Raw genomic sequence first — 26,971 nt, forward strand, 5'->3', positions numbered from 1 at the left:
GTCCAAGGTTTGCTGTGTTTTTCACAGTACTATTATAACACCTGGACGACAGTGTCTGCAGCCTGTAGCAGCCAGCGATATTTTATTTAAGTTACGACATCAAAATCGTAACAACGAGTGACTGATACTTGAAGATTGAGACACTTATGCAGCATATGGGAATCTTTATTCGGGAAACGTTTCGCCACACAGTGGCTTCATCAGTCCAATACAAAGAGGAAAGGCGTAAGGAGAGGAGGAGTTTGAGGTAATCAGTCCCTCAGCCTGGAGTCGATGTGTTCAGTCCATCAATCTTGTAGAATGTACAGCATAGGGCCGTAGACGTGGCTTATATACTGTAGTGAGGTGAGGTGAAGCAGGCGGAGGCGGGATCATAGTGGTACCATCCACTAGTCGAAGTAGGTCTTCGTCCAAAGGTTGAATAAGTGTTGAAGAATACTTTGTAACCTTTGGATTCTTTGTCCAACCTTTGGACGAAAACCTACTTCGACTAGTGGATGGTACCACTATGACCCCGCCTCCGCCTGCTTCACCTCACCTCACTACTTCGACTAGTGGATGGTACCACTATGACCCCGCCTCCGCCTGCTTCACCTCACCTCACTACTTCGACTAGTGGATGGTACCACTATGACCCCGCCTCCTCCTGCTTCACCTCACCTCACTACTTCGACTAGTGGATAGTACCACTATGACCCCGCCTCCGCCTGCTTCACCTCACCTCACTACAGTATATAAGCCACGTCTACGGCCCTATGCTGTACATTCTACAAGACTGATGGACTGAACACATCGACTCCAGGCTGAGGGACTGATTACCTCAAACTCCTCCTCTCCTTACGCCTTTCTACTTTGTATTGGACTGATGAAGCCACTGTGTGGCGAAACGTTTCCTGAATAAAGATTCCCATATACTGCATAAGTGTCTCAATCTTCAACTTGTCGGTTTTTCAAACCATTCATCACGACTGATACTTACTGTTCTCATATCAAAATATTTCGTTATAGTCACTGAAAATTATTTTCTTCAGTAATTTATTTTGGATAAACTTAATAATTTTTATGGCAACTTCCATTGCTGTTGGAATGTCTCCAATATATGCTAATTAACAACTAAATATTTATCTGTATATGTATGTCCAGCCACAGTCGTGGTTATTAATCAGTCTGATCGAAGATGACGGGTAAAATATTAAATATATATTCTATCAGTTGTTATCTATTTAGAAAATGGGACTTAAAGAGAATGGACGGTGGTTAGACTTGCTTAAAAACGAGGGGATTGGGGGGGAGGTCCTAACTCACAGTTAATAATAATAATAATATTTCCTACCAGTACATGTACAAGGTATACCAGTACATGTACAAGGTATACCAGTACATGTACAAGGTATACCAGTACATGTACAAGGTATACCAGTACAAGGTATACCAGTACATGTACAAGGTATACCAGTACATGTACAAGGTATACCAGTACATGTACAAGGTATACCAGTACATGTACAAGGTATACCAGTACTTGTACAAAGTATACAGGTGACATCAGTACCAGTACTATGTACAAGGTATACAGTACATGTACAATATCCCGCAAGTACATGTACAAGGTATCCCATGTGACCCACACCAGTACATGTACAAGGTATACAGACCAGTATTGACATCAGTGACCCACTACTATATAGAAAGTTGCTTGTTATGCTGAGCATTTCCCGCAAATTAGGTCAGTTTTGTCCCAGGATGTGACCCACACCAGTCCACTAACACCCAGGATGTGACCCACACCAGTCCACTAACACCCAGGATGTGACCCACACCAGTCCACTAACACCCAGGATGTGACCTACACCAGTCCACTAACACCCAGGATGTGACCCACACCAGTCCACTAACACCCAGGATGTGACCCACACCAGTCCACTAACACCCAGGATGTGACCCACACCAGTCCACTAACACCCAGGATGTGACCCACACCAGTCCACTAACACCCAGGACGTGACCCACACCAGTCCACTAACACCCAGGATGTGACCCACACCAGTCCACTAACACCCAGGATGTGACCCACACCAGTTCACTAACACCCAGGATGTGACCCACACCAGTCCACTAACACCCAGGATGTGACCCACACCAGTCCACTAACACCAAGGACGTGACCCACACCAGTCCACTAACACCCAGGATGTGACCCACACCAGTCCACTAACACCCAGGATGTGACCCACACCAGTCCACTAACACCCAGGATGTGACCCACACCAGTCCACTAACACCCAGGATGTGACCCACACCAGTCAACTAACACCCAGGATGTGACCCACACCAGTCCACTAACACCCAGGATGTGACCCACACCAGTCCACTAACACCCAGGATGCTACTCACACCAGGCCACTAACACCCAGGCTGCTACCCACACCAGGCCACTAACACCCAGGATGCTACCCACACCAGGCCACTAACACCCAGGATGCTACCCACACCAGGCCACTAACACCCAGGATGCTACTCACACCAGACCACTAACACCCAGGATGCTACCCACACCAGGCCACTAACACCCAGGATGCTACCCACACCAGGCCACTAACTCCCAGGATGCTACCCACACCAGTCCACTAACACCCAGGATGCTACCCACACCAGTCCACTAACACCCAGGATGCTACCCACACCAGGCCACTAACACCCAGGATGCTACCCACACCAGGCCACTAACACCCAGGATGCTACCCACACCAGGCCACTAACACCCAGGATGCTACCCACACCAGTCCACTAACACCCAGGATGCTACCCACACCAGGCCACTAACACCCAGGATGCTACCCACACCAGGCCACTAACACCCAGGATGCTACCCACACCAGTCCACTAACACCCAGGATGCTACCCACACCAGGCCACTAACACCCAGGATGCTACCCACACCAGGCCACTAACACCCAGGATGCTACCCACACCAGGCCACTAACACCCAGGATGCTACCCACACCAGGCCACAGGGCACCGTAATGACCACGACTGTTGCTGGACATATATTATTATCACACTGGCCGATTCCCACCAAGGCAGGGTGGCCCGAGAAAGAAAAACTTTCACCATCATTCACTCCATCACTGTCTTGCCAGAAGGGTGCTTTACACTACAGTTTTTAAACTGCAACATTAACACCCCTCCTTCAGAGTGCAGGCACTGTACTTCCCATCTCCAGGACTCAAGTCCGGCCTGCCAGTTTCCCTGAACCCCTTCATAAATGTTACTTTGCTCACACTCCAACAGCACGTCAAGTATTAAAAACCATTTGTCTCCATTCACTCCTATCAAACACGCTCACGCACGCCTGCTGGAAGTCCAAGCCCCTCGCACACAAAACCTCCTTTACCCCCTCCCTCCAACCTTTCCTAGGCCGACCCCTACCCTGCCTTCCTTCCACTACAGACTGATACACTCTTGAAGTCATTCTGTTTCGCTCCATTCTCTCTACATGTCCGAACCACCTCAACAACCCTTCCTCAGCCCTCTGGACAACAGTTTTGGTAATCCCGCACCTCCTCCTAACTTCCAAACTACGAATTCTCTGCATTATATTCACACCACACATTGCCCTCAGACATGACATCTCCACTGCCTCCAGCCTTCTCCTCGCTGCAACATTCATCACCCATGACATCAGACATGACATCTCCACTGCCTCCAGCCTTCTCCTCGCTGCAACATTCATCACCCATGACATCAGACATGACATCTCCACTGCCTCCAGCCTTCTCCTCGCTGCAACATTCATCACCCATGACATCAGACATGACATCTCCACTGCCTCCAGCCTTCTCCTCGCTGCAACATTCATCACCCATGACATCAGACATGACATCTCCACTGGACATATATATAGATGAATATTTAGTTGTTAATTAGCATACATAAGAGAAATTCCACAATAGATTACAAAAAAAAATATGTTATGAGACCAATAATTATCAATCACCTGTTAAGTATATTTAATTTAATACACTAATTACGAAAAAAATCCCAAAACATATTACTACAAATACAAGAAATAAGAATTTACGTTATTTTATAACGTAACGAATGGAAGTCTGACGTTATTTTCGTTATAACTGACATGTCACTATGTATTATCTTGTTCATTACTGAGTCATGGTGCCACTAGTGCCAGGTGCCACTAGTGCCAGGTGCCACTAGTGCCAGGTGCCACTAGTGTCAGGTGCCACTAGAGTATCAGGTGCCACCTGTGGTCACTGCTGCCTTGCAGCAGCAGTTCTCATGTATGCACCTGCATGGTCACTTTTTCCTCTGCAACATTGCAACCTCCTGAGAAAGTGCTGGTTGCAACATGAAAGGCCTAGAGATATTCAACTACCCCCTGTGGTGGTTTGGTATCTTTTACCACTCATCCTATATATATATATATATATATATATATATATATATATATATATATATATATATATATATATATATATATATATATATATATATATATATGTCGTGCCGAATAGGCAGAACTTGCGATCTTGGCTTAAATATCAACGTTCATCTTGCCATATAGGACAAGGGAAAATTTGTGTATGCAATAATTTCGCCAAAATCATTCTGAACCTAACGAAAAAAATATATTTCACTGCGTTGGTTTAGTATTAAATTATTGTAAACAAATCTAAAATATATTTAGTTGGTTTAGGCTAAAATAAATTGTTCTTGTTATAATAAGGTTAGGTAAGTTTTTTAAGTTTCTTTTGGTGCAAAATTAAAAATTTTTGCCTCAACATTAATGAAAAAAATATATTTAAACGTATAAGAGAAAATTTCAGAAAGGACTTAATTTTAAATGAGTTCTTGCTAATTGACCAGTTTTACATATTCGGCACGACATATATATATATATATATATATATATATATATATATATATATATATATATATATATATATATTATATATATATATATATATATATATATATATATATATATATATATATATATATATATATATATATATATATATATATATATATGCAAAACAACCACTCTGAAAGAATAGAGAAATTCCAAGCGCTTTCGTGACTACTCACATTATCAAGGAACTTGATAATGTGAGTAGTCACGAAAGCGCTTGGAATTTCTCTATTCTTTCAGAGTGGTTGTTTTGCATATTTTGAAATCACCTGTTTACTGTGATCTTATATATATATATATATATATATATATATATATATATATATATATATATATATATATATATATATATATATATATATATATATATATATATATATATATATAATGTCGTGCCTAATAGGTAAAACTTACGATTTTGGCTTACATAGCAACGCTCTTCTTGCCGAATAAGAGCGAAAAAATTTTTATGCTTTAATTTCGCAAAAATCATTCTGAACCTGACGACAAAAATACGTTTCATTGTGTTTGTTTATTAAATTATTGTAAACTTATCTAAAATATATTTAGCTGGATTAAGCCAAATTAAATTGAGCTTGTTATAATAAGGTTAGGTAAGTTTTCTAAGGTTCTTTTGGTACAAAAAAACTTTAGAACCGGTGCTCTGCACACCGACTCCAAGGCTGAGGGACTGATTACCTTATCTTGTGTATATAGTTCTACTGTCTTCAAATTATGTCCTAGAATCTGTACTGATAAAACCACAGGTGGGCGAAACGTCTACAATAAAGATATCGAGATGTTGCATGTGTGTCTCAGGTGTCATCTTGTCGGTGTTGTATACCTGTCTTGTGCAGCGTTTATGTTAGTGGGTTGAGTATGTGAAGGACCTGCCTAGTATGGGCCAGTAGGCCTACTGCAGTGTTCCTCCTTTCCTGTGTTTTTGATGTTTTTAGGAAATTTTAGAAAGGACTTTATTTTAAACGAGTTCTTGCTAATTGACCAATTTTACCTATTCGGCACCACACACACACACACACACACACACACACACACACACACACACACACACACACACACACATACATATAGCGCAAGCTGGACTCCAAGGTATTGGTCCAGTGTGGGTAGATTGGTAAAGCACTGCGTACCTTGTTCCAAGGTTCGTAGGTTCGAGTCTCCTTCAGCCAGAGATCAGTGTTTGTGTATATTTCGCCTGCTCTTGCGAATTCCTTGCATTGTTAATATCTCTAGAAAGGCTGATGCATGCAGGGGATGAGATGATAAGCTGTAAGCCTTCTCCCTGAAAGCTGGCTGCCTTGGATCAAAGTCTAGCGCAAGCTGGACTCCAAGGTATTGGTCCAGTGTGGGTAGATTGGTAAAGCACTGCGTACCTTGTTCCAAGGTTCGTAGGTTCGAGTCTCCTTCAGCCAGAGATCAGTGTTTATATATATATATATATATATATATATATATATATATATATATATATATATATATATATATATAATTGCCTTTGTATAAAGGCAAAAGGGACTAAAGAGAGTGTAAAAATTATAGGTGAATAAGTCTATTGAGTATACCTGGTAAAGTGTATGATAGAGTTATTGAAAGTAAGACGGAGAACAGGATAGCAGATGAACAAGGAGGCTTTAGGAAGGGTAGGGGGTGTGTAGACCAGGTATTTACAGTGAAACATATACGTGAACAGTATTTTGATAAGAGTAAAGAGGTTTTTGTGGCATTTATGGATTTGGAAAAGCATATGACAGGGTGGATAGAGGGGCAATGTGAAGAGTTTTTACGAGGATAGTGAGGGTCAGGTTACAGTATGTAGGCGAGAGGCAGATTATTTCCCAGTAAAAGTAGGCCTTAGATAAGGATGTGTCACCAGGGTTGTTCAGTATATTTATAGATGGGGTTGTAAGAGAAGTGAATGCTCGGGTGTTGGCAAGAAGTGTGGGGTTAAAAGATAAATAATCTAACACAAAGTGGGAATTGTCACAGTTGCTCTTTGCTGATGACACTGTGGTTTTGGGAGATTCTGAAGAGAAGTTGCAGAGGTTGGTGGATGAGTTTGGTAGGGTATGTAAAGGAAGAAAATTAAAAGTGAATACAGGAAAGAGTAAGGTGATAAGGATAAAATTAAGTAACGAAAGATTGGATATTAGATTGGAGGGAGAAAGTATGGAGGAGGTGAATGTATTCAGATATCTGGTAGTGGACGTGTCAGCGGATGAGTCTATGAAAGATGAGGTGAATTATAGAATTGATGAGGGGAAAAAGGTAAGTGGTGCACTGAGAAGTCTGTGGATATAATTCAGAGACTTCGTAGTTTGGAGATTAGGAGGAGGTGCAGAATTACCAAAACTATTATCCAGAGAGCTGAGGAGGGGGTTGTTGAGATGGTTCGGACATGTAGAGAGGATGGAACAAAATAGAATGACTTCGAGAGTGTATAAATCTGTAGTGGAGGGATGGCGGGGTAGGGGTCGGCCTAGGAAAGGTTGGAGGGAGGGGGTAATGGAGGTTTTGTGTGCGAGGGGCTTGGACTTCCAGCAAGCGTGCGTCAGCGTGTTAGTGAGGAGCAAATGGAGACAAATGGTCTTTACGACTTGACGTGCTGTTGGAGTGTATGCAAGGTAACATTTATGAAGGGATTCAGGGAAACTGGCAGGCTGGACTTGAGTCCTGGAGATGGTAAGTACAGTGTCTGCACTCTGAAGGACGGGTTTAATGTTGCAGTTTTATAACTGTAGTGTAAAGCACCTCTGGCAAGACAGTGGTGGAGTGAATGATGGTGAAAGTTTTTTCTTTCTTTGTACCTTTCTGCCTTGGTGGGAGACCGCCGATGTGTTAAAACTATATATATATATATATATATATATATATATATATATATATATATATATATATATATATATATATATATATATATATATATATATATATAAATCCATATATAATGGGGCTATGACAATAAGCATTGTTTCAGTGTCCCATTGTTCAACATTTTTATTAAAAACAACAATAGTCTTGGGGAACAACGGGATTTTTTTAAAAGTTATCCATTAAAAATATTATAAAAACCCATTATAATAATTTTTGAAGACTGTCAATATTAGATGTTTTTGAAATAGGATGTCAAAGAACATTTGATTTTGAGAAGAATTGAGTAAAAAATTATTTATTGTATAAAAGACGAGTAGAATTCGTTATTACGAATTTTTTCAGGGTTAACATTTTTGTTTGTGGAGCCAATAAATAATTGTGAGTTGGTCCTGGTCAGCAGACCAGAAGCTGTAGTGAGACTGTGTGAGTGTTTGGACCAGTTGGTCTTGGTCAGCAGACCAGAAGCTGAAGTGAGACTGTGTGAGTGTTTGGACCAGTTGGTCTTGGTCAGCAGACCAGAAGCTGTAGTGAGGCTGTGTGAGTGTTTGGACCAGTTGGTCTTGGTCAGCAGACCAGAAGCTGAAGTGAGGCTGTGTGAGTGTTTGGACCAGTTGGTCCTGGTCAGCAGACCAGAAGCTGAAGTGAGGCTGTGTGAGTGTTTGGACCAGTTGGTCTTGGTCAGCAGACCAGAAGCTGAAGTGAGACTGTGTGAGTGTTTGGACCAGTTGGTCTTGGTCAGCAGACCAGAAGCTGTAGTGAGACTGTGTGAGTGTTTGGACCAGTTGGTCTTGGTCAGCAGACCAGAAGCTGAAGTGAGGCTGTGTGAGTGTTTGGACCAGTTGGTCTTGGTCAGCAGACCAGAAGCTGAAGTGAGGCTGTGTGAGTGTTTGGACCAGTTGGTCTTGGTCAGCAGACCAGAAGCTGAAGTGAGGCTGTGTGAGTGTTTGGACCAGTTGGTCTTGGTCAGCAGACCAGAAGCTGAAGTGAGACTGTGTGAGTGTTTGGACCAGTTGGTCTTGGTCAGCAGACCAGAAGCTGTAGTGAGACTGTGTGAGTGTTTGGACCAGTTGGTCTTGGTCAGCAGACCAGAAGCTGAAGTGAGGCTGTGTGAGTGTTTGGACCAGTTGGTCTTGGTCAGCAGACCAGAAGCTGAAGTGAGACTGTGTGAGTGTTTGGACCAGTTGGTCTTGGTCAGCAGACCAGAAGCTGAAGTGAGGCTGTGTGAGTGTTTGGACCAGTTGGTCTTGGTCAGCAGACCAGAAGCTGTAGTGAGGCTGTGTGAGTGTTTGGACCAGTTGGTCTTGGTCAGCAGACCAGAAGCTGTAGTGAGACTGTGTGAGTGTTTGGACCAGTTGGTCTTGGTCAGCAGACCAGAAGCTGAAGTGAGGCTGTGTGAGTGTTTGGACCAGTTGGTCTTGGTCAGCAGACCAGAAGCTGAAGTGAGACTGTGTGAGTGTTTGGACCAGTTGGTCTTGGTCAGCAGACCAGAAGCTGAAGTGAGACTGTGTGAGTGTTTGGACCAGTTGGTCTTGGTCAGCAGACCAGAAGCTGAAGTGAGACTGTGTGAGTGTTTGGACCAGTTGGTCCTGGTCAGCAGACCAGAAGCTGAAGTGAGACTGTATGAGTGTTTGGACCAGTTGGTCTTGGTCAGCAGACCAGAAGCTGAAGTGAGGCTGTGTGAGTGTTTGGACCAGTTGGTCTTGGTCAGCAGACCAGAAGCTGAAGCGAGACTCTATATGGTCCAAGACCAGCTTTGTTAGTCTATATACACTGAGAGGTGTATGTTCTGTGTACTATATACATTAATAATAATAATAATAATAATTAATAATAATAATAATAATAATAATAATTTATTAAGACATAATACACAGTTGAACAAGGTATTACAACATGTGGTGTACATGTCAGAATCCGCTTGTATGCAGAACATTGTGCACACAGAGAAGTGTCTGTGTGTACACTCAGAGGTGTATATCTCAGTGTATATACACTGGTTGTAAAGCTCTACACTGAGTCAAACACAAAGTTCTACACTGAGTCAAACAACTCTACACTGAAACAAAGCTCTACACTGAAAGCTCTACACTGAGTGAAACATACAGCTCTATACTAAGTGAAACATACAACTCTACACTGAGTGAAACATAAAGCTCTATACTGAGTGAAACATACAGCTCTATACTGAGTGAAACATACAGCTCTATACTGAGTGAAACATACAGCTCTATACTGAGTGAAACATACAGCTCTACACTGAGTGAAACATAAAGCTCTACACCGAGTGAAACATACAGCTCTATACTGAGTGAAACATACAGCTCTATACTGAGTGAAACATACAGCTCTATACTGAGTGAAACATACAGCTCTACACTGAGTGAAACATACAGCTCTACACTGAGTGAAACATACAGCTCTACACTGAGTGAAACATACAGCTCTACACTGAGTGAAACATACAGCTCTATACTGAGTGAAACATGCAGATCTACACTAAGTGAAACATACAACTCTATACTGAGTGAAACATACAGCTCTATACTGAGTGAAACATAAAGCTCTACACTGAGTGAAACACAAAGCTTTAAACTGAAACACAAAGCTCTACACTGAGTCAAACAGAAAGCTCTACACTGAAACAAAGCTCTACACTGAAACACAAAGCTCTACACTGAGTCAAACAGAAAGCTCTACACTGAAACAAAGCTCTACACTGAAACACACAGCTCTACACTGAGTGAAACAAAGCTCTACACTGAAACACAAAATTCTACACTGAGTGAAACACAAAGCTCTACACTGAGTGAAACAAAGCTCTACACTGAAACACAAAACTCTACACTGAGTGAAACGCAAAGCTCTACACTGAGTGAAACGCAAAGCTCTACACTGAGTGAAACGCAAAGCTCTACACTGAGTGAAACGCAAAGCTCTACACTGAGTCAAACACAAAGCTCTACACTGAGTCAAACACAAAGCTCTACACTGAGTCAAACACAAAGCTCTACACTGAGTCAAACACAAAGCTCTACACTGAGTCAAACACAAAGCTCTACACTGAGTCAAGCACAAAGCTCTACACTGAGTCAAGCACAAAGATCTACACTGAAACACAAAGCTCTACACTGAAACACAAAGCTCTACACTGAAACACAAAGCTCTACACTGAAGCACAAAGCTCTACACTGAAACACAAAGCTCTACACTGAAACACAAAGCTCTACACTGAGTGAAACAAAGCTCTACACTGAGTGAAACAAAGCTCTACACTGAGTGAAACAAAGCTCTACACTGAGTGAAACACAAAGCTCTACACTGAGTGAAACACAAAGCTCTACACTGAGTGAAACGCAAAGCTCTACACTGAGTGAAACGCAAAGCTCTACACTGAGTGAAACACAAAGCTCTACACTGAGTGAAACACAAAGCTCTACACTGTGAAACACAAAGCTCTACACTGTGTGAAACACAAAGCTCTACACTGAGTGAAACACAAAGATCTACACTGAGTGAAACATAAAGCTCTACACTGAGTGAAACATAAAGCTCTACACTGTGTAAAACACAAAGCTCTACACTGTGTGAAACACAAAGCTCTACACTGTGTGAAACACAAAGCTCTACACTGTGTGACACACAAAGCTCTACACTGTGTGAAACACAAAGCTCTACACTGTGTGAAACACAAAGCTCTACACTGTGTGAAACACAAAGCTCTACACTGTGTGACACACAAAGCTCTACACTGTGTGACACACAAAGCTCTACACTGTGTGAAACACAAAGCTCTACACTGTGTGAAACACAAAGCTCTACACTGTGTGAAACACAAAGCTCTACAACACACAAAGCTCTACACTGTGTGAAACACAAAGCTCTACACTGTGTGACACACAAAGCTCTACACTGTGTGACACACAAAGCTCTACACTGTGTGAAACACAAAGCTCTACACTGTGTGAAACACAAAGCTCTACACTGTGTGAAACACAAAGCTCTACACTGTGTGAAACACAAAGCTCTACACTGTGTGAAACACAAAGCTCTACACTGTGTGAAACACAAAGCTCTACACTGTGTGAAACACAAAGCTCTACACTGTGTGAAACACAAAGCTCTACACTGTGTGAAACATGACTTGATAAATCTCAATTATGATTATTCTTAGTTATTATTCCAGTTGTTATTAATGATACTTACCTTGAAGCTGCGTAATACAGTAAGAGCAGGTTTTATCACCTCTCTATCTGATGTATTTTATCTTAATACAACAAAATACACCAGAAATACACTTGTATTTTCCTCATTAACTTCTCTGTCTATCTATTTTTCATTTAATAAAAATTCGTCCAGATGGAATTTAGAGATCAAAATCGTCTTGTTTCTAATTCAAAAACACATTTGTTTGCCGTTTTAGATGTATTTTGAAGTCGATGGGTGCAGAATACAAGAAGTTTATTGTATAAATCATACAGTAGGGGCCCAGGTGATGTATTTTCTGTGATCTGTACCAGAAGAGGATTAATATCTAAATATTTTGACACGGAAACGTCGTTTCTAATTCAAAATCGTCACTTTTCTAATGATTTAAATGTATTTTGGAGTCCACAGGTGCAAAATTATTGTATAAATCATACAGTAGGAGGCCCAGACGATGTATTTTCCAACATTTACATCAGGAAAAGACTCATTTCTTAGATTTTACACCAGAAAATGTCATTTCTAATTCAAAATCGTCACTTTTCTAATGATTTAGATGTATTTTGAAGTCCACAGGCGCAAAATACAAGAAGACTATTGCATAAATCATACAGTAGGAGGCCCAGACGATGTATTTTCCAAGATTTACACCAGAAAACGTCATTTCTAATTCAAAATCGTCACTATTCTATTGATTTAGATGCATTTTGAAGTCCACAGGCGCAAAATACAACAAGATCACTGTATAAATCATACAGTAGGCGGCCGAGACGATGTATTTTGCTAAGATATACGGCAGGAACCCGTCTTGAAACAAAGAAATTTTAAATCACCTTGTAAATGATGTTAGTAAACACCTGTTGTTAGTAGTATAAAATATGTGAGTGTGGCGCACCTCCAGAGCGGCACAGGAGGGTACACTGTACCACTGGATAGATGGAGTGGAGGAGAGGAGATAGATGGAGGGAGGTATGGAGTCGCGCGTCTCCCTCCACCAGCGTCCTGTTCAATACTGAGGCCCAGTGGTGGTGCGGCCCGGTGTACCACTAGTGGTGCGGCCCAGTGTACCACTAGTGGTGCGGCCCAGTGTACCACTAGTGGTGCGGCCCAGTGTACCACTAGTGGTGCGGCCCAGTGTACCACCAGTGGTGGTGCGGCCCAGTGTACCACCAGTGGTGAGGCCCGGTGTACCACTAGTGGTGCGGCCCGGTGTACCACTAGTGGTGCGGCCCAGTGTACCACCAGTGGTGAGGCCCAGTGTACCACTAGTGGTGCGGCCCGGTGTACCACTAGTGGTGCGGCCCAGTGTACCACCAGTGGTGGTGCGGCCCAGTGTACCACCAGTGGTGAGGCCCAGTGTACCACTAGTGGTGCGGCCCGGTGTACCACTAGTGGTGCGGCCCAGTGTACCACCAGTGGTGGTGCGGCCCAGTGTACCACCAGTGGTGAGGAACGGTGTACCACTAGTGGTGCGGCCCAGTGTACCACTAGTGGTGCGGCCCAGTGTACCACCAGTGGTGGTGCGGCCCAGTGTACCACTAGTGGTGCGGCCCAGTGTACCACCAGTGGTGCGGCCCAGTGTACCACTAGTGGTGCGGCCCAGTGTACCACCAGTGGTGCGGCCCGGTGTACCACCAGTGGTGCGGCCCAGTGTACCACCAGTGGTGCGGCCCAGTGTACCACCAGTGGTGGTGCGGCCCAGTGTACCACCAGTGGTGGTGCGGCCCAGTGTACCACCAGTGGTGGTGCGGCCCAGTGTACCACCAGTGGTGGTGCGGCCCAGTGTACCACCAGTGGTCGTGCGGCTCAGTCAGTGTACCACTGCCGCTAGGCTGCACAACCAACCCTCTGTGTACCGTTGAGTTGTCTTAGGCGTACCACCACCGGTGTACCACCACCGGTGTACCACTACAAGTGTACCACTACCAGCGATGTACCAGTATACCACTACCAGTAGTGGTGTACCATTACCAGTGTACCTCTACCAGTGATGGTGTACCACTTCCAGTGATGTGTGTACCGCTGCCAGTGGTGCAGTGGTGTGTGTACCGCTGCCAGTGATGGTATACCACTACCAGTCATGGTGTACCACTACCAGTGATGGTGTATCTCAACCAATGTACCACTACCAGTGATACCACTACCAGTATACCACTACCAATGGTGGTGTACCACTACCAGTGATGGTGTACCTCAACCATTGTACCACTACCAGTATATCACTACCAATGCTGGTGTACCACTACCGGTGTACCTCAACAAGTGTACCACTACCAGTGTACCACTGCCAGTGATGTACCACTGCCAGTGATGTACCACTGCCAGTGATGTACCACTGCCAGTGATGTACCACTGCCAGTGATGTACCACTACCAGTGATATACCACTACCAGTGCACCACTACCAGTGTACCACTACCAGTGTACCATAACCAGTGTACCATAACCAGTGTACCACTACCAGTATACCACTACCAGTGTACCACTGCCAGTGATGTACCACTACCAGTGATATACCACTACCAGTGTACCATAACCAGTGTACCATAACCAGTGTACCACTACCAGTGTACCACTACCAGTGTACCACTGCCAGTGATATACCACTACCAGTGTACCACTACCAGTGTACCACTAACAGTGTACCATAACCAGTGTACCATAACCAGTGTACCACTACCAGTGTACCATAACCAGTGTACAATAACCAGTGTACCACTACCAGTGTACCACTACCAGTGTACCACTGCCAGTGATATACCACTACCAGTGTACCACTACCAGTGTACCACTAACAGTGTACCATAACCAGTGTACCATAACCAGTGTACCACTACCAGTGTACCATAACCAGTGTACCATAACCAGTGTACCATAACCAGTGTACCACTACCAGTGTACCACTACCAGTGTACCACTGCCAGTGATATACCACTACCAGTGTACCACTACCAGTGTACCACTAACAGTGTACCATAACCAGTGTACCATAACCAGTGTACCACTACCAGTGTACCATAACTAGTGTACCATAACCAGTGTACCATAACCAGTGTACCACTACCAGTGTACCACTACCAGTGGTGGTGTACCACTACCAGTGGTGTACCACTGCCAGTGTACCACTACCAGTGTACCACTACCAGTATACCACTACCAGTGTACCACTACCAGTATGCTACTACCAGTGTGCCACTACCAGTGGTGGTGTATCGCTACCAGTGTACCACTACCAGTGGTGTACCACTACCAGTGTACCACTACCAGTGCAGCACTACTAGCATATTACCACTGGTGGTGTACCACTACCAGTGGTGGTGTACCACTACCAGTGAAGCACTACTAGTGTACCATTACCACTGTTGGTGTACCACTACCAGTGTACCACTATCAGTGCAGCACTACTAGTGTACCATTACCAGTGTACCACTGCCAGTATACCACTACCAGTGGTGGTGTACCACTACCAGTGCAGCACTACTAGTGTACCATTACCACTGGTGGTGTACCACTACCAGTGTACCACTGCCAGTATACCACTACCAGTGGTGGTGTACCACTACCAGTGCAGCACTACTAGTGTACCATTACCATTGGTGGTGTACCACTACCAGTGTGCCACTACCAGTATACCACTACCAGTGCAGCACTACTAGTGTACCATTACCACCGGTGGTGTATCACTACCAGTGGTGGTGTACCACTACCAGTGCATCACTAGTGTACTATTATCACTTGTTGTGTACCATCAAGTGTTGAAGAGTCTTGGTACCTTTACACTTTTTCACTTTCCTCACAGTATATTCGCTGCTCCTCCAGTATTTTCCAGGTGTAATTTATGATGTATCGTTATCGCTAGTGTTCCAGGGAGTACACTTCAAGGTACTCCATCTGTACGACATTCTACGTGTACACACAACTTTAATGTGTACACCCACACCTTCAGTCTGTGTGTACACACAACTTTAATGTGTACACACAACTTTAATATATGTGTACACACAACTTTAATATATGTGTACACACAACTTTAATATATGTGTACACAACGTTTATATGCACACACCCCTCCTATGTATGTATACTCAGAACTTTAATGTGTATACACGCCTTTAATGTATGTACATGCAACTTTAATGTGTACACACAATCGTAATGTGTACACACAACCGTAATGTGTACGCACAATCGTAATGTGTACACACAACTGTAATGTGTACACACAACAGTAATGTGTACACACAACCGTAATGTGTACACACAACCGTAATGTGTACACACAACCGTAATGTGTACACACAACAGTAATGTGTACACACAACAGTAATGTGTACACACAACAGTAATGTGTACACACAACAGTAATGTGTACACACAACAGTAATGTGTACACACAACAGTAATGTGTACACACAACAGTAATGTGTACACACAATAGTAATGTGTACACACAACAGTAATGTGTACACACAACAGTAATGTGTACACACAACAGTAATGTGTACACACAACAGTAAAGTGTACACACAATAGTAATGTGTACACACAACAGTAATGTGTACACACAATAGTAATGTGTACACACAACAGTAATGTGTACACACAATAGTAATGTGTACACACATTTGTAATGTGTACACACAATAGTAATGTGTACACACAACAGTAATGTGTACACACAATAGTAATGTGTACACACAACAGTAATGTGTACACACAATAGTAATGTGTACACACAGTTGTAATGTGTACACACAATAGTAATGTGTACACACAATGTGTACACACAGTTGTAATGTGTACACACAACAGTAATGTGTACACACAACAGTAATGTGTACACACAATAGTAATGTGTACACACAGTTGTAATGTGTACACACAATAGTAATGTGTACACACAATGTGTACACACAGTTGTAATGTGTACACACAATAGTAATGTGTACACACAGTTGTAATGTGTACACACAATAGTAATGTGTACACACAACAGTAATGTGTACACACAATAGTAATGTGTACACACAGTTGTAATGTGTACACACAATAGTAATGTGTACACACAGTTGTAATGTGTACACACAACAGTAATGTGTACACACAGTTGTAATGTGTACACACAATAATGTGTACACACAACAGTAATGTGTACACACAATAGTAATGTGTACACAGTTGTAATGTGTACACACAATAGTAATGTGTACACACAACAGTAATGTGTACACACAACAGTAATGTGTACACACAACAGTAATGTGTACACACAACAGTAATGTGTACACACAACAGTAATGTGTGCACACAATAGTAATGTGTACACACAGCAGTAATATGTACACACAACAGTAATGTGTACACACAGTTGTAATGTGTACACACAATAGTAATGTGTACACACAATAGTAATGTGTACACACAACAGTAATGTGTACACACAATAGTAATGTGTACACACAACAGTAATTTGTACACACAACACTAATGTGTACACACAACAGTAATGTGTACACAACAGTAATGTGTACACACAGCAGTAATATGTACACACAACAGTAATGTGTACATCTGTTGCTGACACTAACAGGAAATTAGAACCGTTTTGTAAGGGTTCTGTTTTTTGCACCTCCTAACAGAGGTGAGGGGGGTCGAACCTGATGTTTGTGAGTGAAAGCTTGTCCCTGTCAACTGTTGTTCTGTTAACAGTATCAACAGTGAGGACCGTTGTGGTCTCCCGTTAACTGATCAATTTACACCCTTATATCTGTAGTAGAGGCGATAATGCTGCTCTGGAGGGAGGGTTGGAGACACTGGTCCACCGGTCCACTGGTCCACTGGTCCACCAATGCTATTTTCAGTCAAAATTAGAATTATAATGCAGAAAACATGGCCTTCAAAAGAGCTTAAATTGGTCCATTGATGTCATCCAGGACCACAGTGGTCCATTGATGTCATCCAGGACCACAGTGGTCCATTGATGTCATCCAGGACCACAGTGGTCCATTGATGTCATCCAGGACCACAGTGGTCCATTGATGTCATCCAGGACCACAGTGGTCCATTGATGTCATCCAGGACCACAGTGGTCCACTGATGTCATCCAGGACCACAGTGGTCCATTGATGTCATCCAGAACCACAGTGGTCCATTGATGTCATCCAGAACCACAGTGGTCCATTGATGTCATCCAGGACCACAGTGGTCCATTGATGTCATCCAGGACCACAGTGGTCCATTGATGTCATCCAGGACCACAGTGGTCCATTGATGTCATCCAGGACCACAGTGGTCCATTGATGTCATCCAGGACCACAGTGGTCCATTGATGTCATCCAGGACCACAGTGGTCCATTGATGTCATCCAGGACCAGAGTGGTCCATTGATGTCATCCAGGACCACAGTGGTCCATTGATGTCATCCAGGGCCACAGTGGTCCATTGATATCATCCAGGGCCACAGTGGTCCATTGATGTCATCCAGGACCACAGTGGTCCATTGATGTCATCCAGGACCACAGTGGTCCATTGATGTCATCCAGGACCACAGTGGTCCATTGATGTCCAGGACCACAGTGGTCCATTGATGTCATCCAGGGCCACAGTGGTCCATTGATGTCATCCAGGGCCACAGTGGTCCATTGATGTCATCCAGGACCACAGTGGTCCATTGATGTCATCCAGGACCACAGTGGTCCATTGATGTCATCCAGGACCACAGTGGTCCATTGATGTCATCCAGGACCACAGTGGTCCATTGATGTCATCCAGGACCACAGTGGTCCATTGATGTCATCCAGGACCACAGTGGTCCATTGATGTCATCCAGGACCACAGTGGTCCATTGATGTCATCCAGGACCACAGTGGTCCATTGATGTCATCCAGGACCACAGTGGTCCATTGATGTCATCCAGGACCACAGTGGTCCATTGATGTCATCCAGGACCACAGTGGTCCATTGATGTCATCCAGGACCACAGTGGTCCATTGATGTCATCCGGGACCACAGTGGTCCATTGATGTCATCCAGGACCACAGTGGCCCATTGATGTCATCCAGGACCACAGTGGTCTATTGATGTCATCCAGGACCACAGTGGTTCATTGATGTCATCCAGGACCACAGTGGTCCATTGATGTCATCCAGGACCACAGTGGTCCATTGATGTCATCCAGGACCACAGTGGTCCATTGATGTCATCCAGGACCACAGTGGTCCATTGATGTCATTCAGGACCACAGTGGCCCATTGATGTCATCCAGGACCACAGTGGTCTATTGATGTCATCCAGGACCACAGTGGTCTATTGATGTCATCCAGGACCACAGTGGTCCATTGATGTCATCCAGGGCCACAGTGGTCCATTGATGTCATCCAGGACCACAGTGGTCCATTGATGTCATCCAGGACCACAGTGGTCCATTGATGTCATCCAGGACCACAGTGGTCCATTGATGTCATCCAGGACCACAGTGGTCCATTGATGTCATCCAGGACCACAGTGGTCCATCGATGTCATCCAGGACCACAGTGGTCCTTTGATGTCATCCAGGACCACAGTGGTCCATTGATGTCATCCAGGACCACAGTGGTCCATTGATGTCATCCAGGACCACAGTGGTCCATTGATGTCATCCAGGACCACAGTGGTCCATTGATGTCATCCAGGACCACAGTGGTCCATTGATGTCATCCAGGACCACAGTGGTCCATTGATGTCATCCAGGACCACAGTGGTCCATTGATGTCATCCAGGACCACAGTGGTCCATTGATGTCATCCAGGACCACAGTGGTCCATTGATGTTATCCAGGACCACAGTGGTCCATTGATGTCATCCAGGACCACAGTGGTCCAGTCACTAGTTGATGAACAAGACATGTACAACACCTGGCTGTCTTTGTTGATGAATAAGATAAATAAAACAGCAGTGATGTTCTGTGTACACAACAGTAACAGCAGTGATGTTCTGTGTACACAACAGTAACAGCAGTGATGTTCTGTGTACACAACAGTAACAGCAGTAGTAACAGCAGTGATGTTCTGTGTACACAACAGTAACAGCAGTGATGTTCTGTGTACACAACAGTAACAGCAGTAGTAACAGCAGTGATGTTCTGTGTACACAACAGTAACAGCAGTGATGTTCTGTGTACACAACAGTAACAGCAGTGATCTGTGTACACAACAGTAACAGCAGTGATGTTCTGTGTACACAACAGTAACAGCAGTGATGTTCTGTGTACACAACAGTAACAGCAGTGATCTGTGTACACAACAGTAACAGCAGTGATCTGTGTACACAACAGTAACAGCAGTGATGTTCTGTGTACACAACAGTAACAGCAGTGATGTTCTGTGTACACAACAGTAACAGCAGTGATGTTCTGTGTACACAACAGTAACAGCAGTGATGTTCTGTGTACACAACAGTAACAGCAGTGATGTTCTGTGTACACAACAGTAACAGCAGTGATCTGTGTACACAACAGTAACAGCAGTGATCTGTGTACACAACAGTAACAGCAGTGATGTTCTGTGTACACAACAGTAACAGCAGTGATGTTCTGTGTACACAACAGTAACAGCAGTGATGTTCTGTGTACACAACAGTAACAGCAGTGATGTTCTGTGTACACAACAGTAACAGCAGTGATGTTCTGTGTACACAACAGTAACAGCAGTGATGTTCTGTGTACACAACAGTAACAGCAGTAGTAACAGCAGTGATGTTCTGTGAACACAACAGTAACAGCAGTGATGTTCTGTGTACACAACAGTAACAGCAGTGATCTGTGTACACAACAGTAACAGCAGTGATCTGTGTACACAACAGTAACAGCAGTGATGTTCTGTGTACACAACAGTAACAGCAGTGATCTGTGTACACAACAGTAACAGCAGTGATCTGTGTACACAACAGTAACAGCAGTGATGTTCTGTGTACACAACAGTAACAGCAGTGATGTTCTGTGTACACAACAGTAACAGCAGTGATGTTCTGTGTACACAACAGTAACAGCAGTGATGTTCTGTGTACACAGTAACAGCAGTAGTAACAGCAGTGATGTTCTGTGTACACAACAGTAACAGCAGTGATGTTCTGTGTACACAACAGTAACAGCAGTGATCTGTGTACACAACAGTAACAGCAGTGATCTGTGTACACAACAGTAACAGCAGTAGTAACAGCAGTGATGTTCTGTGTACACAACAGTAACAGCAGTGATGTTCTGTGTATACAACAGTAACAGCAGTGATCTGTGTACACAACAGTAACAGCAGTGATCTGTGTACACAACAGTAACAGCAGTGATGTTCTGTGTACACAACAGTAACAGCAGTGATGTTCTGTGTACACAACAGTAACAGCAGTGATGTTCTGTGTACACAACAGTAGCAGCAGTGATGTGTACACAGTAACAGCAGTGATGTTCTGTGTACACAACAGTAACAGCAGTGATGTTCTGTGTACACAACAGTAACAGCAGTGATGTTCTGTGTACACAACAGTAACAGCAGTGATGTTCTGTGTACACAACAGTAACAGCAGTAGTAACAGCAGTGATCTGTGTACACAACAGTAACAGCAGTGATGTTCTGTGTACACAACAGTAACAGCAGTAGTAACAGCAGTGATGTTCTGTGTACACAACAGTAACAGCAGTGATGTTCTGTATACACAATCTCACAGTAACAGGAGGGCTGTTCTGCGAGCACACCCTCACAGTAACAGCAGCAGTAACAGGAGTAATAACTTCAATAACAGCAGCAGTAAAAGTATCAGTAATAACAGTAACAGCAGCGGTAACATCAGTAGCACCATCAGTAACAGTAACATCAGTAACAGCAGTAACAACAGTAACAGCAGCAGTAACAGCAACGGTAATAGTAACAGCAACAATAAAAAGTAATAACAGCAGTAACAGCAACGGCAACAGCGGTAACAATAGTAATAGACGCAGTAACAACGGTAACTAGCAGTAACAGCAAGAGTAACAGCAGTAATAACAGCAGTTACATCAGTAACAACAGTAACATCAGCAATATCAGTAATAGCAGCAGTAACAGCAGTAACAATAGCAGTAACAGCACATAACAGTAACAGCAATAACAGTAAAAGCAGCAGTAACAGTAACAGCAGCAGCAATAGCAGTAACAGCAGCAGTAACAATAACAGCCGTAGTAATAGCAGTCACAGCAGCAGTAACAACAGTAACAGCAACAGTAACAGCCGTAGTAATAGCAGCAGCTCTAACAGCAGCAGTAACATCAGTAACAGCAACAGTAAAAGAAGCAGTAACAGCAGCAGTAGCAGCAACAGTAACAGCAACAGTAACAGCAGCAGCAACAGTAACAACGGTAACAGCAGTAACAGCAGCAGGAACAGCAACGATAGCAGTAACGGTAAAAGCAACAGTAACAGTACCAGCAGTAACAACGGTTATAACAGCAGCAACAAAAACAGGAGCAGTAACAGTAGCAGCAATAACAGCAACGGTAACAGCAGCAGTAACATCAGAAGTAACAGTAACAGCAGAAGTAACAGTAACAGCAGCAGTAACAGTAACAGCAAGAGTAACGGGAACAGTAACAGAAGTAACAACAGTAGCAGTAACAGCAGCAGTAACAGCAACAGTAACAGCAGCAGTAACAACAACGGTAATAGCAGTAAGAGCAGTAGCAGCAGCGGTAACAGCAGTAGTAACAGTAGCGGTAACAGCAGCAGTAACAGCAACAGTACGCTAACAGCAACAGTAACAACGGTATCAGAAACAACTACGCTAACAGCAACAGTAACAACGGTAACAGCAGCAGTAACAGCAATAGTAACAGAACAGTAACAGCGGTAACAGCAGTAACAGCAACAGTAATAACGGTAGAGGCAAGCAGTAACAGCAACAATATCAGCAGCAGTAACAGCAACAGTAACGGTAACAGCAGCAGCAACGAAGAGCAGCAGTAATTGCAGCATTAACGGGAACAGCAACAGTAAGAATGGTAACAGCAACAACAGTAACAGCAGCAGCAGTAACAGCAGCAGCAGTAACAACGGTAACAGCAACAGTAACAGCAGTAAAAGCAACAGTAGCAGCAGCAGTGACAGCAACGATAGCAGCAGCAGTAACAGCAACGGTAACAGCAGCAGTAACAGCAACAGTAACAGCAACAGTAACAGCAAGAGTGACAGCAGCAGTAACAGCAACAGTAACAGCAGCAGTAGTAACAGCAGTAGTAACAGCAGTAACAGCAGCAGTAGTAACAGCAGTAGTAACAGCAGTAACAACAGCAGTAGTAACAGCAGTAACAGCAACAACAGTAACAGCAGCAGTGACAGCAACGGTAGCAGCAGTAACAACAACGGTAACAGCAACAGTAACAAAGAGTAACAGCAGCAGTAACAACAACAGAAACAGCAGCAGTAACAGCAACAGTAACAGCAGCAGTAACAGCAACGGTAGCAGCAGCAGTAACAGCAGCACTAACAGCAGCAGTAACAGCAGCAGTAACAGCAGCAGTAACAGCATCAGTAACAGCAGCAGTAACAGCAACAGCAACAGTAACAGCAACAGTAACAGCATCAGTAACAGCAGCAGTAACAGCAGCAGTAACAGCAGCAGTAACAGCATCAGTAACAGCAGCAGTAACAGCAACAGCAACAGTAACAGCAGCAGTAACAGCAACAGTAACAGCAGTAACAGCAGCAGTAACAGCAACAGTAACAGTAACAGCAGCAGTAACAGCAACAGTAACAGCAAGAGTAACAGCAGCAGTAACAGCAGCAGCAACAGCAACAGTAACAGCAACAGTAACAGCAGCAGTAACAGCAGCAGTAGCAGCAACAGTAACAGCAACAGTAACAGTAACAGCATCAGTAACAGCATCAGTAACAGCAGCAGTAACAGCAACAGTAACAGCAGCAGTAACAGCAGCAGTAACAGCAGCAGTAACAGCAGCAGTAACAGCAGCAGTAACAGCAGCAGTAACAGCAGCAGTAACAGCAGCAGTAACAGCAACAACAGCAGTAACAGCAGCAGTAACAGCAGCAGTAACAGCAACAGTAACAGCAGCAGTAACAGCAGCAGTAGCAGCAACAGTAACAGCAGCAGTAGCAGCAACAGTAACAGCAGCAGTAACAGCAACAGTAACAGCAGCAGTAACAGCAGCAGTAACAACAGTAACAGTTGTAACAGCAGCAGTAACAACAGTAACAGCAGCAGTAACAGCAACAGTAACAGCAGCAACAGTAACAGCAGCAACAGTAACAGCAGCAACAGTAACAGCAACAGTAGCAGCAACAGTAACAGCAACAGTAACAGCATCAGTATCAACAGCAGTAGCAGCAACAGTAACAGCCACAGTAACAGCAGCAGTAACAGCAACATTAACAGCAACAGTAACAGCAGCAGTAACAGCAGCAGCAGTAACAGCAACAGTAACAGCAGCAGTAACAGCAGCAGTAACAGCAACAGTAACAGCAGCAGTAACAGCAGCAGTAACAGCAACAGTAACAGCAGCAGTAACAGCAGCAGTAACAGCAGCAGTAACAGCAGTAACAGCAGTAACAGGAGCAGTAACAGCAACAGCAACAGTAACAGCAACAGTAACAGCAGCAGTAATAGCAAGAGTAACAGCAGCAGTAACAGCAGCAGTAACAGTAACAGCAGCAGTAACAGCAGCAGCAACAGTAACAGCAGCAGTAACAGCAGCAGTAACAGCAACAGTAACAGCAGCAGCAGTAACAGCAGCAACAGAAGCAGCAGTAACAGCAGCAGTAACAGCAACAGTAACAGCAGCAGTAACAGCAACAGTAACAGCAGCAGTAACAGCAGCAGTAACAGCAGTAACAGGAGCAGTAACAGCAACAGTAACAACAGCAGTAACAGTAACAGCAGCGGTAACAGCAGCAGTAACAGTAGCAGCAACAGTAACAGCAGTGGTAACAGCAGCAGTAACAGCAGAAGTAACAGTAACAGCAGCAGTAACAGCAGCAGTAACAGCAGCAGTAACAGCAACAGTAACAGCAGCAGTAACAGCAGCAGTAACAGCAGCAGTAACAGCAGCAGTAACAGCAACAGTAACAGCAGCAGTAACAGCAGCAGTAACAGCAGCAGTAACAGCAGCAGTAACAGTAGCAGTAACAGCAGCAGTAGCAGTAACAGTAGCAGTAACAGTAACAGCAGCAGTAGCAGTAACAGCAGCAGTAACAGCAGCAGTAACAGCAGCAGTAACAGCAGCAGTAACAGCAACAGTAACAGCAGCAGTAACAGCAACAGTAACAGCAGCAGTAACAGCAGCAGTAACAGCAACAGTAACAGCAGCAGTAACAGCAACAGTAACAGCAGCAGTAACAGCAGCAGTAACAGCAACAGCAGCAGCAGTAACAGCAGCATCAGTAACAGCAGCAGTAACAGCAGCAGTAACAGCAACAGTAACAGCAACAGTAACAGCAGCAGTAACAGCAGCAGTAACAGCAACAGTAACAGCAGCAGTAACAGCAACAGTAACAGCAGCAGTAACAGCAGCAGTAACAGCAGCAGTAACAGCAGCAGTAACAGCAGCAGTAACAGCAACAGTAACAGCAGCAGTAACAGCAGCAGTAACAGCAGCAGTAACAGCAACAGTAACAGCAACAGTAACAGCAGCAGTAACAGCAGCAGTAACAGCAACAGTAACAGCAACAGTAACAGCAGCAGTAACAGCAGCAGTAACAGTAACAGCAGCAGTAACAGCAGCAGTAACAGCAGCAGTAACAGCAGCAGTAACAGCAACAGTAACAGCAGCAGTAACAGCAGCAGTAACAGCAGCAGTAACAGCAGCAGTAACAGCAGCAGTAACAGCAGCAGTAACAGCAACAGTAACAGCAGCAGTAACAGCAGCAGTAACAGCAGCAGTAACAGCAGCAGTAACAGCAGCAGTAACAGCAGCAGTAACAGCAACAGTAACAGCAGCAGTAACAGCAGCAGTAACAGCAACAGTAACAGCAGCAGTAACAGCAGCAGTAACAGCAACAGCAGCAGTAACAGCAACAGTAACAGCAGCAGCAGCAGTAACAGCAACAGTAACAGCAGCAGTAACAGCAGCAGTAACAGCAGCAGTAACAGCAGCAGTAACAGCAGCAGTAACAGCAGCAGTAACAGCAACAGTAACAGCAGCAGTAACAGCAACAGTAACAGCAGCAGTAACAGCAGCAGTAACAGCAGCAGTAACAGTAGCAGCAACAGTAACAGCAGCAGTAACAGCAACAGTAACAGCAGCAGTAACAGCAGCAGTAACAGCAGCAGTAACAGCAACAGTAACAGCAGCAGTAACAGCAGCAGTAACAGCAGCAGTAACAGCAGCAGTAACAGCAACAGTAACAGCAGCAGTAACAGCAACAGTAACAGCAGCAGTAACAGCAGCAGTAACAGCAGCAGTAACAGCAGCAGTAACAGCAACAGTAACAGCAGCAGTAACAGCAGCAGTAACAGCAGCAGTAACAGCAGCAGTAACAGCAACAGTAACAGCAGCAGTAACAGCAGCAGTAACAGCAGCAGTAACAGCAACAGTAACAGCAGCAGTAACAGCAGCAGTAACAGCAGCAGTAACAGCAGCAGTAACAGCAGCAGTAACAGCAGCAGTAACAGCAGCAGTAACAGCAGCAGTAACAGCAGCAGTAACAGCAGCAGTAACAGCAGCAGTAACAGCAACAGCAACAGTAACAGCAACAGTAACAGCATCAGTAACAGCAGCAGTAACAGCAACAGTAACAGCAACAGTAACAGCAGCAGTAACAGCAACAGTAACAGCAGCAGTAACAGCAACAGTAACAGCAGCAGTAACAGCAGCAGTAACAGCAGCAGTAACAGCAGCAGTAACAGCAGCAGTAACAGCAGCAGTAACAGCAACAGTAACAGCAACAGTAACAGCAGCAGTAACAGCAACAGTAACAGCAGCAGTAACAG

The 26,971-nt window shown here is 44.0% G+C and overlaps 1 protein-coding gene and 1 long non-coding RNA gene across 4 annotated transcripts in view; one reads left to right on the top strand and one right to left on the bottom strand.

Moving 5' to 3' along the window:
- LOC128703383 (uncharacterized) overlaps window positions 1-13,022 on the bottom strand; it is a 112,261-nt gene extending 99,239 nt beyond the window's left edge. Inside the window, exons 1-2 of one of the 3 annotated variants that reach the window (XM_053798013.2) lie at window positions 12,921-13,022; window positions 12,026-12,330 (exon numbers count right to left, since the gene is read on the bottom strand). The gene's annotated coding sequence lies outside the window, so the exon portion shown is untranslated. Of the gene's footprint in view, window positions 1-12,025 lie in introns of all 3 variants that reach the window. The other 2 variants (XM_053798012.2, XM_053798011.2) reach the window with 2 other exon arrangements.
- The window catches only part of LOC138855414 (uncharacterized), a 358,079-nt gene that overhangs the window by 141,718 nt on the left and 189,390 nt on the right, over window positions 1-26,971 (top strand). The gene's annotated exons all lie outside the window — the stretch shown is intronic.

This window comes from Cherax quadricarinatus, chromosome 93 (assembly GCF_038502225.1).
Source record: "Cherax quadricarinatus isolate ZL_2023a chromosome 93, ASM3850222v1, whole genome shotgun sequence".
In the NCBI taxonomy this organism is placed as follows: Eukaryota; Metazoa; Arthropoda; class Malacostraca; order Decapoda; family Parastacidae; genus Cherax; species Cherax quadricarinatus.